Source organism: Homalodisca vitripennis, chromosome 4, assembly GCF_021130785.1.
Source record: "Homalodisca vitripennis isolate AUS2020 chromosome 4, UT_GWSS_2.1, whole genome shotgun sequence".
Taxonomy (NCBI): Eukaryota; Metazoa; Arthropoda; class Insecta; order Hemiptera; family Cicadellidae; genus Homalodisca; species Homalodisca vitripennis.
This window is the reverse complement of record NC_060210.1, coordinates 46,150,372-46,169,470: the sequence shown is the minus strand read 5'-3', so window position 1 is coordinate 46,169,470 and position 19,099 is coordinate 46,150,372. Positions and strand designations below refer to the sequence as shown.

The window sequence follows — 19,099 nt, the reverse complement described above, 5'->3', positions numbered from 1 at the left end:
TAGTTAAATATTAAGACATTTTATCAATAGGATGAAATTGTTATATAAACAAATAAAGCATAATTTCTTGAATTATAGTTCATATTAGGTTCGGGTCGTTACATTTCTATCAAATACTGATTTTCTAAAAGAAGGAAGTCCCACAATACAATTCAATTTGTAATGTTTCTGAGTTTAACATCGTCCACTAAACTGCTTAATCACACTATACTTCCACATGTATATAATTTTCCCCCAGTAATGTTAATGTAAAGACGAAAAATTCTTTAACTCGATAGGAATGAAGATAAAATGTAAGCAACGAATTGAGATTAAATACAAGCTTTTCTCACTGAAATTAACGCTAGTAAAAGATAGAGAGGTGCTTAGTTTTAACATGAGTAGATTGAACATTATTGTGAACAGATGTTATATGGTTGATGAAGATGTTAAAGTAGACCTAAAGAGCTTAGTTTTTCTGAATCTTTTCAAAGAGTTTGATTGCTTTCACAATAATATTTCACCCTAAATAATGAGTTTTATTTTATACCATTTTCATGCTGAATACAAATAAGTTTTCTTCTACATACCTGATGTAAAACAGAAATACGGCGTCCCACAAGGATCAATTCTCACTCTTTATTGCTTTTGATGTGAATAAGGTGAACCAAATTGCTATAAGAGGAGTAACTGGTACAGTCTCCAGATGTCACGACTATCCTGAAAAGAGTCTTTAAGAGAAGCTCTTGAGTTTCATAAGTTCAACGATCACAACAACTTTAGTTATTAGCATAATGAAATCAATTTAAAAACACAAGAATCTAGTTTTTATAAGTCAACATCGATAACGCTATGCTAAAAAAGGTGAACTACTTGAGTGTCTTAGAATGTACCTGGGTCGAAGCTTTACCTGTATTAATGATGTGTACAATGGTAGCTCAAAATGTCCTGAAGTACTTATGTCTTAGGCGTGTCAGGTATCCGTCATTATGTTGGCTTAGATAACTGTCATAATACACTGTTCATGAGATTGTTTTAATATGACTAAATATAATAATGATATTATTATACTGATATTGATATTATAATATTAATATGACTATGAATATAAATTAGCTGCCATTAACTTATAGACAAGCAAAACACATATATGTTACATTTATATAGATAATTGTGGTAAATAAATGATTATCAATACAGAATTACATATAATGGCAGTCAAGCAATGGTTGTTAACCTAAATATGCAATAGGAATAAAACGTGCCTATAAAAATCCATTCAGCTTTCGTAGAACGTCTTTATCGTCATTTCATTGAAATGCTAATCGTTAATCTAATTAGATGCATATCAGAATGAAGTGATCAAGCTAACCCAGGTTTTACTGCGTGCAGTTTATATTGTGACAACGAAGTAAACTACATAAAGCTGGCTATAAAACATTACTAAAGACAACACAAAGCAGGGAAAACCTTTTGTTCGTTATACGTTCTAGCCCGCGAAACCCCTATTTTCGATCTTTTAAGTAAATATCGAAAAGAGATTCCTTTTGTGCACAGCGATAAAAGGTAAGCTTCCAAAGCAGGAATATTGTAAGTCTGATATTGTGAATATTCAGTACAAGTACAGTGTGATCAATATGGGGTATTGTTTTGTAGAAAAAAGTATTTTGAGGATCCAGATAGATACACACTACTAAGCTACACAAAGATAATCACCCTTGGATATTGTAGCCATAAATCTAAATGTGGAGTTTTTAAATTCAACCAATTACCGTATTTAAATTATGTAAAATTAGGATAAAATATACAATTTTAACTGTTTTATTAGGTCTAATATGTTGGAAGCGCTAAAAAAACAATTCATTTTCTGTAATTCTGACTAAAAACTATTCTAGTGGTATAAAGTATTTACACCAGAATTTTGTACGATTAGCATTTTTTTAATGTTTCAGTTTATAGTAAAAGATCGTTTGACTCTCTGTTTATATAAACCAGGCAGCGATGAAGTTGGACAGAGTTGAGGGTTAACAGGAGCGAGGGGCTGTTACCACTCTAATCCAATGAAGCCAGTCGAAGGGAGATCACTGTGGATTGGTTTTATTTCTCTGGGTAACATTTACTGGTGTTTGTTTCTTCTAGCTTAGCGCTAGGAATAGCTAACAGTGATCAGAATAGTTGAGTTTATCTCGAGAACTATTTGTGTAGAAGGTATTATTACACGTAACCATTAACATGTTTAAGCAAAACCCATAGTGCGATTAAATGTCAAATCCTTACCATACATTGCTTAAATCTAAGGTATCAATTATCGTATATAATATTGATGATAATTGAGGTTTTTTATCTTTTATTTAGGTGCTGGCCATAAGTTGGGTAAAGAAACTGAAAATGCGATGGAGCGGGAAGTCATTGGGATTGTATAAGGTGACTTCCTTCTCTTGGAACTCTGCCAGTCAAAAACCTGTAACAAAAAAAAAAAACTAAAAATGACTTGTTAATAACATTTACCTTTGAACTAAATTTCATGATTGGTTTGAGTTATTAAGATGACAAAAATTTCAGTGTTTTAACATACAATTTATGAATATATCAGTGTAACAAAAAGTGTATAATCATAGGAGAAATTATTTATTTCGTACTTATTTATCGGAACTGATTCAAGACTTAAAACATGTTTAAAATATGTTGAAGATGGAGCTTGTATTGGTTATTTGTTAACTTATTTACATTCAAACACATAAACCAATATTTAAAACTTTTATTTCTTGTGAGGCCTTTCGATAGCAAGGCTATCTTCATCAGACACATCACAAAAGACTTTAAGGAAAAAAATAAAAACAATAATTATTGTTATCAAATTAAAACAATAACAAAAACAAAATAATAATAACAAGCAACAAAAACATCAATTGTGTTTTTATTATTTATTTGTCATATTTTATAATAAATTTGTTAAAAAAGAAACTAAACACTTTGATTTATATAGAAAAAAATAAATCGGTTTTAGGAATAGTGCAAAAATCTCTTCAACATTAATCTTATTAAAGACATGTTAGCTATAGTTGATATTTCGTCAGTGTTACTACAAACAAAATAATTAATAATAATAAGGTAACCTAGAGCAATATTTTTATTGTTAAAATAATGTGTATTATGGCTACAGCAGATTCTAGATTAGCCGTCTTATATAGATTGAAAAGATTCATGGAATAAATTAAAACTTAAAAGTAAAGAATACCACTTTGTACATGTACATGATTCTAGTAATCTATATTACAAAATAATCAATATATTTTTTGATGACACGATTTTATATATCACTGGCAAATATCCAGAAAAATTATGTTTCCTTCACAACCCTTCCATCGTCAAAAACAAACTTCAAACAAAGAATTAGATTACTAGATTGATATATGTGAGGTACATCAGACTAATACTGATGCGCATGTAACATGAGCCTGCCCTGGTCACTAATCCTTGTATCCTGGGTTTAGCGTCTTAAGGGGACGTCCAATCAAGAGCATGGCATTGCCTTTTGAGTCTCAATGCTCTTAACAGGCATACTGTCTACGCTTGCAGAACCTTCGAGGTTTATCGATGTCAGTTTCATTTAAGTTAGTTTAAATTAGGTAACGTAAATCTATTTTGCAACGTGTATGTATATGTGTTTTTCTAATTAATTTAAATTTGGTTAAAACACCACGTTTATGCCACTTTACTCAGTTGTATACGCTTTACTATTAACGGCCGACAGGGAATCCTTAATTCTTAAGTCTGTTATTCTATGCGATAACCATTCATAGAAATGACGTAGAGACGTAAAGCTTACCGTAGTAACTATGTATAGTAGTATGTTGCTCTAGGTCCAAGTAAGAACTGTATTGATTTCCGAATCACAATTATAGGTAAGAATAAAATTCTATGTTTGCACTGGTCTTACGGCTAACAATAAATGTCGAAGAGAGATATAATTATAAACAATTGTTCAATAAACTGAGAACAATCAAGTGAAATTTTATCCTGCGGCGTAATACTACAATGTAATGAAATTATTAATCCACTTTGTTACATTAGCTAAGACTTTCGTTGTATTCTGTTACATTCTTAGATACACCGTCACGTCATATCGGTCTATTCACATTAAACAAGACTAAATCAATATATAGCTACAGTTAAATGTTAGAAATATGAATTTGTTCAACAATATTGAGTTAAAAAAGTTGGAAGTTAAAAATAACTAGTAGGAGCAGAGCGCCGTGCCACGGAATATTACACAGTTTAGACGGTAGTTATATAAGGGGTGAATCTAGGGGGAGGGTAGCAAACATGTTACTCAACGCCAAAAGTCAGTATATTGAGAAGTCAGTATATTCCAGACTGGAATTTTGTATCCTGAAAAATTGTGACGTTTTACGGGCATCCATCTGCCTTTAGAACTTTACAATAAATAAATAAAAAAGTGTGTCTTTTTGAAGAGGGATTATTAGATACATCTAGTTTTCAAAATAACTCATAGTCATTAACCAATTTAATAAATAACAATACTAACACTATAAAATATTACAGAATACTTTTTCTTACTGCAGCAATTTAAGCCTTTTACAATAATTTTACATTTTTCTTCAATAAAGTTGAGGATAATTAAACGAAATCACATGGGATGTCGCTGTACAGTTTTGGCCCAAAATACCCAAACCTCTTTCTCTCTATCTTTTCGAAAAGCCTTCTCCTGATATGAAAGCTCCTCATAAAGATAGCATGGCTCAATCAGTGTAATGGACCTTATTAATCAAACAGAAAGTCTGTGTTATTCACTCCGTTTCCATTAGTATCATATGTAAAGCTCCTCGGTAAGCACAAATATGATTAAATCCAAACCGCAATGAGCCATTCTGCATTCTTTGAATCCGGTTTGTATTCATTTTTGAGATGATGTTCCCGTAAAAGTGAGACATCTCTGATTTCCTTAAGAGAAGATGCGTTACTGGCGCCAATGTTCGTTTCTTATTGTTAATATGCCTCCAAGGTAAGATATGAACCAGTTCACTACACTGTTTTCAACCTGAAATAGTGCACCTTTCCCAACAGCCTATTCTGTTCGAATGTTGAATTTAGCTCCAGTTCACATTCCTTTTATTGCAGCATCAGGTATCTAACGCTGTCTCAGACTTGATTCCTGGAATCTGGGGTCATGTCAGTCTGAAGAAATTTAAAGAAAGTCGTCGACGAAGAAGCTCAAAACGAACCTTTAGACTAAAGAGTCAAAAGCCTGAGAACAGTCAAGCATGACAAGCGCGCTTCACCTGGCTTTGTCCCTAACCTCAAACAACAATGTTTTAAGTGTACTATGTTTCTTTTTTAATCAAGATTGCAATTATAGAAGAATTCTCTCATCCTCTAGAAAGCTTGAGAGTTGGTGAGGGTCTAACTTTGATATGTTCCAGAACTTGGATAATGCTGGCAGATATATATGCTGGAATTGATTTACACTGGAGGGATTTTGTGCCTTCGGTACTGTATGGATTCCATGATTTAGGAAATTCACCACTCATAAGAGATTAATTTGAATTATGAGTTTTTGCTCCCAAGGCGTACGATCTCACAAATTTTACTATATAAATCGATATCAATGATTCTATACACCGAATGAATTAGAAGCTGTTGGAACAAGAGGAGTTACTTTTAAATTAAACTCTTAAATGATTTAAGAGTTTTCTTGTGGACATAAAACAAGTAAAGATAGGTAACTTTCATAGTTCAACAAATATAGTTGAATCCGGTGTACCTCAGGCTCGATAATATCTGCTATATTATTTCTAATCTTCATGAATGATTGATTTACTTGCTCTTAGTCTTAATGGGAGTATTAGCGCCTTTGATACAGTTACACCTATTTTCTAAACTAACTAACCGATTTCGTAGAACTATATTTTCTTAGTTACACTGACTTAGTTTTTCGTTGACGTCTTTTAATATCAATAGCAAAGCCATATTATATGGTGTGGCACAGCACTTATATTTCAGTAACTAGAGTTCAGGTCAGTGAGCTTAGCTTCTGCAGCTTCGAGTTGGAGATGAAATCCATCAACATCACTTTTCAGATCACCACAGAGTTTTACTATTAGGACAGTATGTGATGTACAAGTTTTTCCACAAACATTATCACTATAACTCTTATTCTCTTTAGTTCTGAGAAAACACTCGACGCCAGCTCAGTTACGTCACCAAAGTATAAACTTTGGTCACCAAAGTAAACCAAACTGTAGCATTTCAATCCCTATAGTTACGGATGATATAATTAATATTAAAATAACTGTAAAACATTTCAAAAAATAAAGTAAAATGTCAAAATGTTTAGAACTATACAATTTAAAACGTATAATTATAAATTAAAAATACCTTAATCTTACTTAATTAACTCCATGAGCTAACAAAATGTTTGATTTTTACAACATTATAATTATGCATTTATGCAATATTACGACTAGAACTAATACAATACATATACATATTAGAATCGTGTAGTGAATCAATAAACAGATAATAAAGATAAAAATAATTAATAAAAAGTAATAACAATTTGAAACACTATCCGGATTAGTATACAGAGTGTTTCAGATGACCCAGCCGCAATCTCCTGTGGTTGAACCGTATGAAACAGAGCAATGCAATAACTGTAACCCTAATAAATTTCATACGGCGAACGTTGCAAAATTGATTTTGTCGCGTTTAAACTACACAATGTGCCAAAGAATATAGGTTCGAATCTCGAAAATTTTAAATGGTAAGATTGGCCAGTTGAAGGTTTTTGAATACTTAAAAGTTATAGGCGCACAATGTTTGAAAAAGGCACAAATCTTGTCCAAATGGCATGGACTTTTGCAATTTTCTTACTATTATTACTATGGTACATGTGTACTAAGTTTATGAGTGAAACCTTTCTTATATTGGAAAGAGCACAAGATAAGCTTTCAAACTGTATGTCGTATAATCATTTTGCAATTTTATTCTTACAGCACTAAAATGTTTTAATTTTAAATCAGAAAATAGGTTGTGTGGCATATTCAAATAACGGTTGTTAAAATGACTGTCTAACTGTATTTTAATCAGATTTAAGCATTATTCATCGTAATTATTAAATAAAAGTAATTACTGGAAAATATATTAATCCTTTTAAGGTCTACTAATTATAACAAAAGTTTCATAACTGGCATTTCCATATTGTAATGGAAGCCACCGAACCAGAGCAGGGTGCCAGAGGAAATTATTGCATAGCTGCCAACCTGTGGTTAGGGGCGGGGTCTGTAATGCGCATTTATTCAGGTGACAGCAGACAGGTAATCCAGCTAGTATTTCGAAGAACTAATTGTTTGTGTGTTAAGACAGTAATCATCGATCTTTCAGAGTTCTAGCAGATATAAACTGAACTGCATATATTCACGATAATTTTCGAGTGATTTATTTATTTACGGACAACCCATTTTAACAAAATATAGTACAAAGTTACAAAGGCTAATATAGATAAGCTGCAACACAAAACAGTAATATTAACAAAGTACTGTAGTATGATAATAGATACAAAACAACCTAAGATGAATTAGTACATGTAAGATGCAAAAGACCAAATGAATTAGCAAACAATAAGAGGTAACAATAATAAACTATGAAAAATAACATGATGACTAACAGACAACAAGGCAATAAAATATGAAAGAGCTAACAATGATCAAATATGAAGAAAAAAAAACAAAACCTAGAATATCAACAAACGAAAGAGAAAAAAGAAACACAACTTTTAATAAACATTCTAATAAATAACAATGACAAATAATTTATGAACAATGAAACATAAATAAATAACAAATGAACAATTTGGTACTAATGACAAGCAGAAATAGATATGAATCAATAAATTTTAAACCGCGATTAAGGACAAAATAGTTAATATACTGTATTAAAAATGATAGAAATAAAATAAGTATTAACAGTAAGAAGCGTTAAATAAAGTGATTACAAGCAATAAAGAAATCTAAAAATAATAATAATAAATTAATAGTAATAACAAATAACTACTATATGAACATACAAACAATGCATATTTTACATGGAGCCTTCCTTTCTTAATCTTCTATGGAGAGCAGTTGGTTAATTATTAATGTGACTTAAAATAACATTAAAACTAATATAGAGCGATTTGTAGCTCTACCAGTCATGTAGACCCAGGTTTACCAAACTCCATCAATATGGAGCCATAGTGGTGAAGAGCGTAGAAGAAAAGTAGATAATAATTGAGATCATACGTTATTGGTATGGCAGTATTGGACACAAGCAGTTACAGTGACCAATAATCGAAACTGATTTAAAATACCCTTTTTTAAGTTACATATTTTATCTGTGTGGGTACGTAAAGTATGAAACAATTCCGGTTCCAATTTGGGTTCCAATTCCGTCTACGCAATTTTCAATTCCGTCCAGCAGATTCAAGTATGTTGTACTGTATTAGGCCACGTTAAGCCCATTCAACAAAAGCGGGTAAATCATGGTGATGAACGTTACAAGTGCCTGAAACTACAGTAATTGTTTTGTTAGGGCAGGAATCCGACCCGCCGCGTTCCGGTTTTATCAGAGTTTATAATACGAGTTTAAAATAGAGAAAATCAAAAAGTGTTTTATATTTACTTATATATTGTTCTGTGGAATCCGTCCAACAAATCAGTCCAAACTACGTGCTCCAGTAATACAGCACATTTCCACATCCGTAAATGGGTGGACTGTTAGTATAGAGGATCTGAGCGTTACGCGTGCAGTTTTCTCGTTGTTTTCACTCTTCACGGTTCAACCACACGTATTAAATTTACGAAAGTTTGAAGCGTTTAAGCAGACTAATCCTCGTTCTGCCTGCTCATGTAGAATGAACTTTAAATTACTCAACCATACTATCTCTCGGAACATGCTCAGTAGACTTACTCGGCTCTTCTTTATTTGGTTCTTTGCTCCGTATACAACCTCATTTTAGGCAGAAACGTAAATAGTGTCTTTTCTAGCCGTTCTTGACTGAATAGTAGCGCTTAATTAGGGGCTTGTAATTTAGAGATGAATATACAGTGTGAATAAAAATTCAGCACTTCCCCTCCCTCTATTATGTCCTAAAGTTTATAAAAGGAGATATCGTTTGGATAGTGGTGCAATCTGGAAAGGAAGTTTCATTTATTATTTTTGACTCCTTTTTGTGTTCCCCAAAAATACGGGATTTTAGGGAAGTAAACTACTCTCCCCTCGTTTTGAGGAGTATAAACTTTCTTAAATAATGGTGAAAAATAGAGATCGCTATCTCTTTCATATACAAAATAATATGTCGCCATTTACATTTTTGTTTGCTTTAAAGTTATTGTGAAATATAATAAATATATAACTGCGTGGAAACCGTTTTATTAGTCGTTTATGTTCTGAATCGATTACCAAAACTAAAGGCGAAGGATCCAATGAAGATTTATTAGAAAGTTCACTGATAATAAGTATATTTGCAAAGAGTGACCTGGATTCGAACTATGGTTTAGTGCAAACAATTCCCTTATTTGTTTCAATCTCGTCAGAACGCATCATACTTTTAGAGTGGTTATTATCTAGTAGATAATACCACTTATCCAGTGGTACCATTATTGGCTATGTCAGGCGTCGTGAAGTGTTTTGAGAAAGTCTTGTGTGTTTTAGTGTTATTACAACTATTGATTTTGAATCGCTTTGACATTCTTACTTTTAAATAATATTCTGAAACTATTACTGCTTACAAGTGATAATACCTCGTAGTCATGACGATAAAGTACAAATTATATTAATTTTTGATGCTTCGGATGAAAATTATCATGCGGGAAATATACGGTTTAATGTTGCTGATCCTGATAGAAATAGAACAAGGAAATAAGTTTCGCGTATCCGGATCCTTTTCAGATGATCCACGCTCAGGTCGGCCTCCTTTAGGCGAAGACAAACCGTGTAAAATTGTAGCACAATTTATTGAAGATCCGCACATTCCACCGGATCAGTAGCAAATCTTTGCTTTCCGAGGGTCTTTGGTACGCTTACTGAAAACAAAATAAAAATGTCACTCTTGTAATATTCAGCTTGTACATGAGTTAATTTAAGGCGATCCAGACTGTTGTCTACAATTTTGTGAAGAAATGGAAGCACTAATTTGTGCTCATTCATTGTACGCTCGAAACGTTGTGTTCAGTATGCAGTTTTTTTTATCAATGGAGCTGTAAACAAACACAACTGCAGGTACTGAGACTTCGATAATCCCAATGTTTTCCGTGAATCCTTCACCCAATGTCCAGGAAAAGTAATTGTAAATTTTTGGGAGTCACTTTTTAGCACCCTTTTTATTAATGCGAATCTTAATAGAGATTTGCAAATGTTGAAAGAATCAATTTCCCCCAGCAATAACAGCTGTTATTAGGGGAAATTAAAATGAATTTTATAAAGACATCGTCCCCTTCCAGCAGAATAAGCGTGGTGTAACAGAAAAAAATGCAAGCAAAGAACAAACCATCATCCTGCCTTATAGGTGAGGCAATACGGGGTGCGCAGTCTCTGGACCTTATACTCATATAAGTTATACATTAAATCCATAATTTACAATATACCAGCAGAAAACGTTGAAGATTTAAGAAGCAGGATTGTTTAGGTCTAGAACCAAATACCACTTCATACTTTTCAAAACATGAGAGAGGAGCTTACCCTATGTTTGTATCACTGCAAAATAGTAGGAGAACTTCAATTTGAGCATTTCATTTGACTTGGCAACGTGGTGAGTTATTGAAAATATTGTTTTGGTAACTCTGGCTATTATTTTAGATGAAAAAGAGAAAGTTTTCACATTTCTCCAAGTTTTTTATGTTCTTCAAAACGAGGGGTCACTTGCGAGGGGCTTACATTTAAAATGGGGAACACTAAAATTTTCAAAATCACTAAATGAAACTGCCTTTCCACATTGCACCGCTACCAAAAAGATATCGTCGTATATACATTTTAGAACAAAATAGAGGAGTGTCCTTAGTTTTTATTGACTTTGTTTAATATATTTATTTATTTTTATGACAATTATTACAATGCGTTAATGCGACATAATACGCCTTTCATCCACTTACCAGTCAGATATGAATAGCTAATACAAAGAGCCAACATTTGCTTAATCTTTAAAAATACTATCTGAGACAAGATTATTCTCAAGCTTGAGAAAGATACGAAAGACAACCATTTAAGATTGTTTGTACTGTAGGGAATTTGCCTTGTATTGTAAAACATCTGGCTCTAACCAAAAGTTCACTAATCCGTACCGAATGAGGTATTTTAAACATTTTCAAATACATTTGGACAGTTACAACAACCATTGGTGTTGAAAGAACCCCCAGAAATTTCTAAAACAGTTCAAAATTTGTGTGTTGATGTCTGTTACTTTCAAGCAATTCAATTTAGTTAAAATTGAGGTTATTTAAGAGTTATAGTTTTAAAGAAAGTTGTTGCTGTAGGATGATGAATATTCTTTCTAAAACAAATCACATCTGCACTATAACTATAGCAATACGCTATGTTAGTGAAATTATATTTAGTTGGAAACAAATCAGTTAACCCGAATCACGATCAATTCCTCAACGATTGTTAATACCATTGTTCCCCAGTCTTGGTCCTGGTCGGCCAGAAGCCTTGTTTACTGCAGGAGACTGATGATTGAGCTCAGACTGGCTGCCGCCACTGTCCGATGTGAGACTATCAATTCCTTTCAGGATCTGGTTCATTAGCTTCTCTGCCTTAGATCACTTCGTTTGTAAGTCCCGCTTGATCTATTGTAGTCAGATACGTTAAATTCAGATAGTTAAATTCTACTATCCATCTAATTATTTTGTTTAACATTGTACACAGACTACACTGTCCTAGTAGGAAGATAATATGTATTTGGCTTTAAAAACAATTTAGATGTCATGTTCTGATCTACATTACTATCATATTGTACCATTATAATAATATGTCGTGCCTTAAAATAAAAAAAACATGTATATTTAATATTTTAGCTCACCGGTTCAAACAAAATATAGAATCTAAGATGCTATTTAATAACCTGAGATGTTGATTAATTTTAAATGTGCCAAAAACTTTTATGTCCTGCCTGTTTCAAAAATATTTTGATATATAAATTGTCTGTTGAAAACATGTATAAAAATTGAGGGGTAGAGGAAGGTGGGGCAAGATGGGGAATCACAATTTATTTGGTTTATAGGTTTAATAAATGCTGCAGTTGTAGAAAAAAATCGCATGTATTAGCACAACCACATTACAATAGCACAACGAAACTTTGTGTGTAATATATATATATATACAGGGTGTACATAAAGTCCTGCACGGGTATAATATTTTCTGAACGATAACAGATAAATAAACAAGATTTGGTACATCAATACTACACCTAAAAATCTACTTTTTGAAGGAACTATCAGTTTTCTGTAATATCATGGGTACGTCCCGCAAGGAGTCAGAAGGAAATCTTAAATAGGAGCATAGGTCTATATGGACATCATTTTAAAGGGCTTATCTAGCAGAGTTTAATGCCGCAAACAGCACTCAAAAAGATTGATCCAGTACAAAATGGTGGCTGTTCAAAGATTTTACTTGGTTACATTTTATTAGTAGCCATAACCCCAGTAAAGCAAAACTGCAACCAAACAAATACTGCAGCTAACTACTACATTATGCTTGTCAAGTACAGAAGTGAATTATGACATTAGTTATCCTCAAGGGTTACAAATTTGGTCCCTAATATATTGATAACGGGGAAAACCTGATAACAGTAACAATTAGCTACTAATAAAATGTAACCAAGTAAAATCTTTGAACAGCCGCCATTTTGTACTGGATCAATCTTTTTGGGTGCGGTTTGCGGCATTAAACTCTGCTAGATAAGCCCTTTAAAATGATGTCCATATTGACCTATGCTCCTATTTAAGATTTCCTTCTGACTCCTTGCGGGACGTCCCCATGATATTACAGAAAACTGATAGTTCCTTCAAAAAGTAGATTTTTAGGTGTAGTATTGATGTACCAAATCTTGTTTATTTATCTGTTATCGTTCAGAAAATATTATACCCGTGCAGGACTTTATGTACACCCTGTATATATATATATATATATATATATATATATATATATATATATATATATATATATATATATTTTATGTTTATGTTTTTTTGACCTGAAGAAGCGTAATGCGAAATATTGTTAATTAATATTAATATGTTGGCCTTTTTCTACATATATATATATATATATATATATATATATATATATATATATTAAAGCAAAATTAAAGCAAAACAACAAACCATCATCCTACCGAAAAATCACATGCTCATAATGTTCACGTCTATTCCATGAGTAGTTATGTCAGCATTTAATGTATAAAATAATGAACACTAGTTTTACTTGTCTTTTAAAAACTATTAGTATCCGGACCTAAGTGTTTACTGCCGTAACAACAGATGCGTGAACAAACATACAAACTAAAATGTATTGTCCGTACTTTATTCATGGAACCAGTGTTCTGTCAGGTTACTTGAATGCATTATAACCCTAACAGTGGTGCTATTTCATTTAATGTTTAAATTTATAAGGAGTTGTCTGACGTGTTGTTTTATATGAAATTAATGAGGGAAATCAATAATCACTAAACAATACTGCATTGTATTTTACGTGCCTCAACAGATGGGGTGGAATTCACAACAGACTGTAAGTAAAGTATTTAAAAATGTTCTTTTCTTTTTTTATATAAAAATTATTGTATATTTAAGTTTTAACCAGGCTCAAAGCTATACAAATTACACGTATATTGTTAGTACATAAAGATGATAGAAATATAAAGACCAATTCCAGCTTACAGATGAGTGACAGATAGTGCGCCATAACGTCTGGTCGTTAACATTTATAGAGCACATATAAGCAGCTATCACATATGTTTTATATAGTCCAGTATTGAAACCTTTTAAACCGGAAGGAAAATAACCGCCAACCACTTGCCGTAAAATGCATTCTTATGCTCAGTTTTACAACCATCATTGTGCCATTGTTACAGCGTCCATACCGCAAACACCAGTGTTGTAACATTCCAGCGATACATTGCTGAAGTATGGAAGATTAATCTGAGAATGAATGTTGGCATGAAAATTTAACTAAATACCACATTCTTCAAATAATAAACTGGTAACTATTCTAAAAAGCTAGATTTAATGCTGTTTTTGTCTGAGCATTAACGAAGCATATCAACGGAGATGCTGGGAAAGATTTAATTTCTGTTTGTCTGTTCAAACAATATCGCATAAACGAACAAACCAATGGACTTGAAATTTTGCATGAAGCTAGATTACTATATATACAATACGGAGTTCGATGACAGAGCATGTCTATTCCATGGGATTTGGATGAGCGTTAGCGAACATTGGTACATTGGTGTTATCGATATAACCATGCTAGCAGCGAGAAAATCACACAATAACTTAATTAATACAAGCATACGACATTGTTTCATAGTAACACATTTAACCGAACTATATGCAAGATATCTCAAGCAAGATTTTATCTGTATATTTTCAATTTTTCGTGAGATATGATTTAATTATGTGATGGTCCATGTCCATCCATGGTATTTATCAATGGGTCACTTAGTACGCTGACAATTTCTCTTAATTTCCATATTATATAGCCCTGAACTGCGGATTGACTAAAAACAACGACTACGTACCTTCGGCATACAGTTAAAAATGTAGTCATACACAGTTTCGACTTTTAATAAGTCATTTTCTGGTGTCGGTGTCAATAAATATTAATAGCGAGTATTATTTATTTTTATTTATTTATTCGGTGTGTTTGCACTATGTTCGTGAACTTTAAACTATGAAGACTTCAGATGGATAATCCTTGCTTTTAATATTTGTTAACACCAACACCAGAAGATGACTTATTAAAAGTTGAAACTACAGTAGTGAATGACTACATTTGAACTGTTTAAAGAAGGTACGTAGTCATTGTTGTTAGTATAATTATATGTCGAAGGAATGTAAACATGTACGAGTATGCTCTGTAGTACCGCCTGTCTATCTGTCCGCAGGACTACTCAAGAATGGAATGGGCTATAGAAATTTTGCTTGAAGCCTCGGGAAAGCTTGGTAAGCAATACGTGGTGTGTCTGTTTAATTTATATTGTTTAAGCAGAGTTACAGTTTCATACATTTTTGTTGGGATAAGTGATTTTTTATGTTTACTTGTTCGTTTGGTATTTCATATATATTTATATGTTCCAAGCAATTGAACATATGACTTTTATATGAAATTTTCGTTTGTATACTTTGGTTGTTATATATGTGTGTTATGTGTATTATGACAGCAAAAATTTAGATTAGGGCAGAAAAATTAGCTCAATAGTAGTTTTATATACTTTAATAGCTAATACTTAAATTGCTTATAAATTCCTTCGGATAAAGTAAATATGTTCATGAATTAATATATATTTGAGAATATTTGTTATTACTAACACTCCTTGGATATAAATATTTAATTTAGTGAAGTATTTTGACTTTTTGTTCTGCAACGTAATGTATGAAAATTTATATCTCGTATTAATATGATAGTTGAAGTATAATGCAAGGTGGATCAATGAGGGTAGAGGTTGATGGCTCCCACACACGCCAGACCTCACACTGTTGGACATAAGGTAGGAAATACTACGTATTATGGACTAATGAGATTGAGGTCACGTGAAGATGTGTATACAGACTTTTGAGGCCTTTCATATGTTTATAACTCAGATACCTTACATAACAGTTACCGATCCAAGCATAACAGTTTTGAAAATGAATGACGCAAAATGCAAAGAACGAACAAAAGTATTAATTTTTTTATAACTACCAGTTCATTTCCTGTGTTAATAGAATTTTCCTGTGACATCTCCTTATATGCCACATATCTACTAGTAACATGAATCATTACTAGTAGTTTCGGTGTGAGGAAAAGAATATTTTCATTACATAAGCGTTGGTTAGTAGAAACCGCTCATACTTTTGAAATTCGTAAAGTTTCATTGTGATAGTACATAAAGTATAGTCTACATTTCGTCAAATTTTAAAACATATCTTTTTAAAACAACAAAAATTAAAATACTGACATAAAACTTTTTATGTTCCCTTAGAAATTAAATTCTTGAATTTAATTTATTAATTTCTTGAAAATTGTGTTTTTGAAATGTAACATATTCTCAACATTCTTAAGTAAATAATTAATAAAGGTAATAAAAACGTTATAAATAATTTACCTTAGTGGTGTTGAGAATTAACTTCGAGTTTGAACTTAATTAGAGTATGTTAGAATATGCAGGCATTTAATTACCAAGGTGCTACAGATCGATGACGTCATGTAAAGGGCTGCTGTTAATTATGCACAAGTTCCCCCGTTACCTCGCATGTCCAATCTGATACGGTTATATAGTATATCACATATATTACTATCAAGTACTAGTACTTAATAACATTTATACGTTTACATTTACGTGTTATTGTGCGAGAGAACTTTTAATAGACATATAACATTAATGAACAGCAAGAACAACACAAAAAGTTCAATGTTTACTCAAGAGCCGTCTTTAATGAAACGACCTTGAAGATGATCACAACCTCAATCACTCTTATTTCCTAATTCTTGGTCATGGAATTATGATATAAGAATTCTATGAGCTGTACTTGTTAACAGCTACGAAGTACAGACAAAAATGTGTTTTTATTCTGAACAACCAACAAAAATATCTAACAGCATTTATAAGCATTTGGATTCTTATTAAGTTTATCTTTAAAACTAGACACCATGTCATAGCTGTACAACATAATAATAAGGATGTAAAAGTGTTTGAAGTTTTGAATTATTCTTATGAGGATAAAATAAGGAAGGCTGTTTGTACAGTTCATCTTTGTAGTTATACCTGTAAAATATAATATAAACCTTCAGCTAATTTAATGTACTAAGGTCTAATAACATTTTAATGTAAACATTTGTATTTATTAAATGTAAATGTTTTATTCTATAGCTAATTTGAAGCAAACGTTATCAGACTTACTTGTCTAGTATGTATCACTGTTCTTGGTACTTGATGCTAAAGTGATACTTTTATTAATTTCTGGATAATACTGTAACAGTATACATCGAGAACATTTAGGACAGATCAAGACATCATATTTTGTAATTAATAATATGTTTTGTTTTGAAAGAGGTTCACTAAAAGTAAAAAATATCATATGAGATGCGTTCATGCGTGCTGTAATATATACTACATTCCGCATAGTACAAGAAGTTCTGCAATGTAAATTATGCTTAAAAATAAATGCTTCATGCTATATTATTTCTTAAACGGAGTTATCTGTACTACTTTAATATCATTTTATAGTTTTGATTTTTTTACGGTTTTATTTTTATGATAACCAAGCATAAGGTTTTGCACCAACAATTTCAAACTATCTATTTTTTAATATTAGCTTTTACCTTCGCCTTCACACTAAAATTTGATAATTGAATACCGTAGCTTTCTTACTAAAACTACTCTTGAAATAGAAATATGGAGTTCTGTATCATATGTAACAGGAATGCATAAGTATATATTAATTTAGAGTCCACAACAGACTCTAACATTAGGTTTTATGCGTATAAAAGTATTTCTAATTCAAATAAATAAATAATATATCTGACGTCCTACCTGAGTGTGTCTTGTCCCGAACAAGAAAGTATATACATATGAAAGTCTCGAAAATCTACTTCGACCAAAGCACCTACTTCCGGCGCTTCTAATCTACTTACGTTGAAAGATATTTCCAGTTCCATAGTTGAGTTTGTTTTATTATTTCCGACGAATAGAATATGTGTACGTACGTACGAAGCCTATAGTCAAATAGCATCTACTTCCGCTATAAATTCCTTATTATTCTTATTATTTTTATGCAAAGTTTGGAAATAATCCTTTATAAAAGGTTTAGCGTAATGGAAGTCTTGTTAATTTTCGGACTGTTTTTTTAATTTTGGTAAACAATGGCTCGGTTATGTTAGTAATAATGTCTTATTCCTATTTTAAGCACGCCAAGGAAGCCAGTTTCCAGTACCTTATGAGCAGTTATTCACAGCCTTGTTCATTAAGGTTCGTTTTATAACAGCGATAAAAAATTACGTTCAATGTTATGATGGTTGATTTTTATACCATGATTAAAATATTTAAAAATTATTTTGATATCGAATTGAAATTACATACTTATTTTCAAAAGAGCTTGCATTGATATAAGGTTGTTTAGCTCCCTTGGCTTGTACTGGGGACCAAACTGTGCTGTAAAAACAAATTATTATGCATTGCAGAAGAATAAATACGCGTAACTACAGTAAGAGAGGCAGGAACTATCATCGAACGGGGTAAAACCAGACTTGTGGCAGGTGCCGTATATAATCACCTTCCAAATACAACAGCGATTAGTGTCAGCGGGTTTTTACTCAGTGATGGATTTCTATCTCACAATTTCGGGAACGAGGAAACCCGGACTGGAACGGGGAGGGTGTGCCAGCAGCGTGAACGTGTGAGTGTTTTATATTTTTTAACCCTGTATGTTTGAATGGTGAGTAATTAAATGCGTACAATGATGCATTCACATGCAATGAATATAACTTTTTTTCAAACAATCCAGAAATAATTTTATTTGCGAATATAGGAATGAAAATTTTATCAATTTTTGGTTTTGTGTGATAAATATTAGTCTGTGTACATTCATTAAAAAGGTAAACATTTATTCTACAACTAAAAAGGCTACATAATTTTTTTATTTGTTTAGAATTTATTCAAAGTTCATTCATCTATTAATAAATAAATACAATTGGTTACAAACACTATTATTTTTAATAATAGGTCATTAAAAGTATGATACATATTCCCAATTGTAGCAAAATCAAAAAATTATGTGTTAACACATATTACAAGAAACAGACAAAATAGAAAATAAGCGCTTCTAGAAATTCGTTTATATGAATATTGATTTTTTGTTAATGTTTTTTAATA

The 19,099-nt window shown here is 31.9% G+C and overlaps 1 protein-coding gene across 2 annotated transcripts in view; it reads left to right on the top strand.

Moving 5' to 3' along the window:
* The window catches only part of LOC124359273, a 297,085-nt gene that overhangs the window by 69,107 nt on the left and 208,879 nt on the right, over positions 1–19,099 (top strand). Inside the window, exon 2 of one of the 2 annotated variants that reach the window (XM_046811888.1) lies at positions 15,134–15,191. The exons of the other annotated variant lie outside the window; for it this stretch is intronic. The gene's annotated coding sequence lies outside the window, so the exon portion shown is untranslated. The remainder of the gene's footprint in view (positions 1–15,133; positions 15,192–19,099) is intronic. 2 annotated transcript variants of the gene reach the window in all.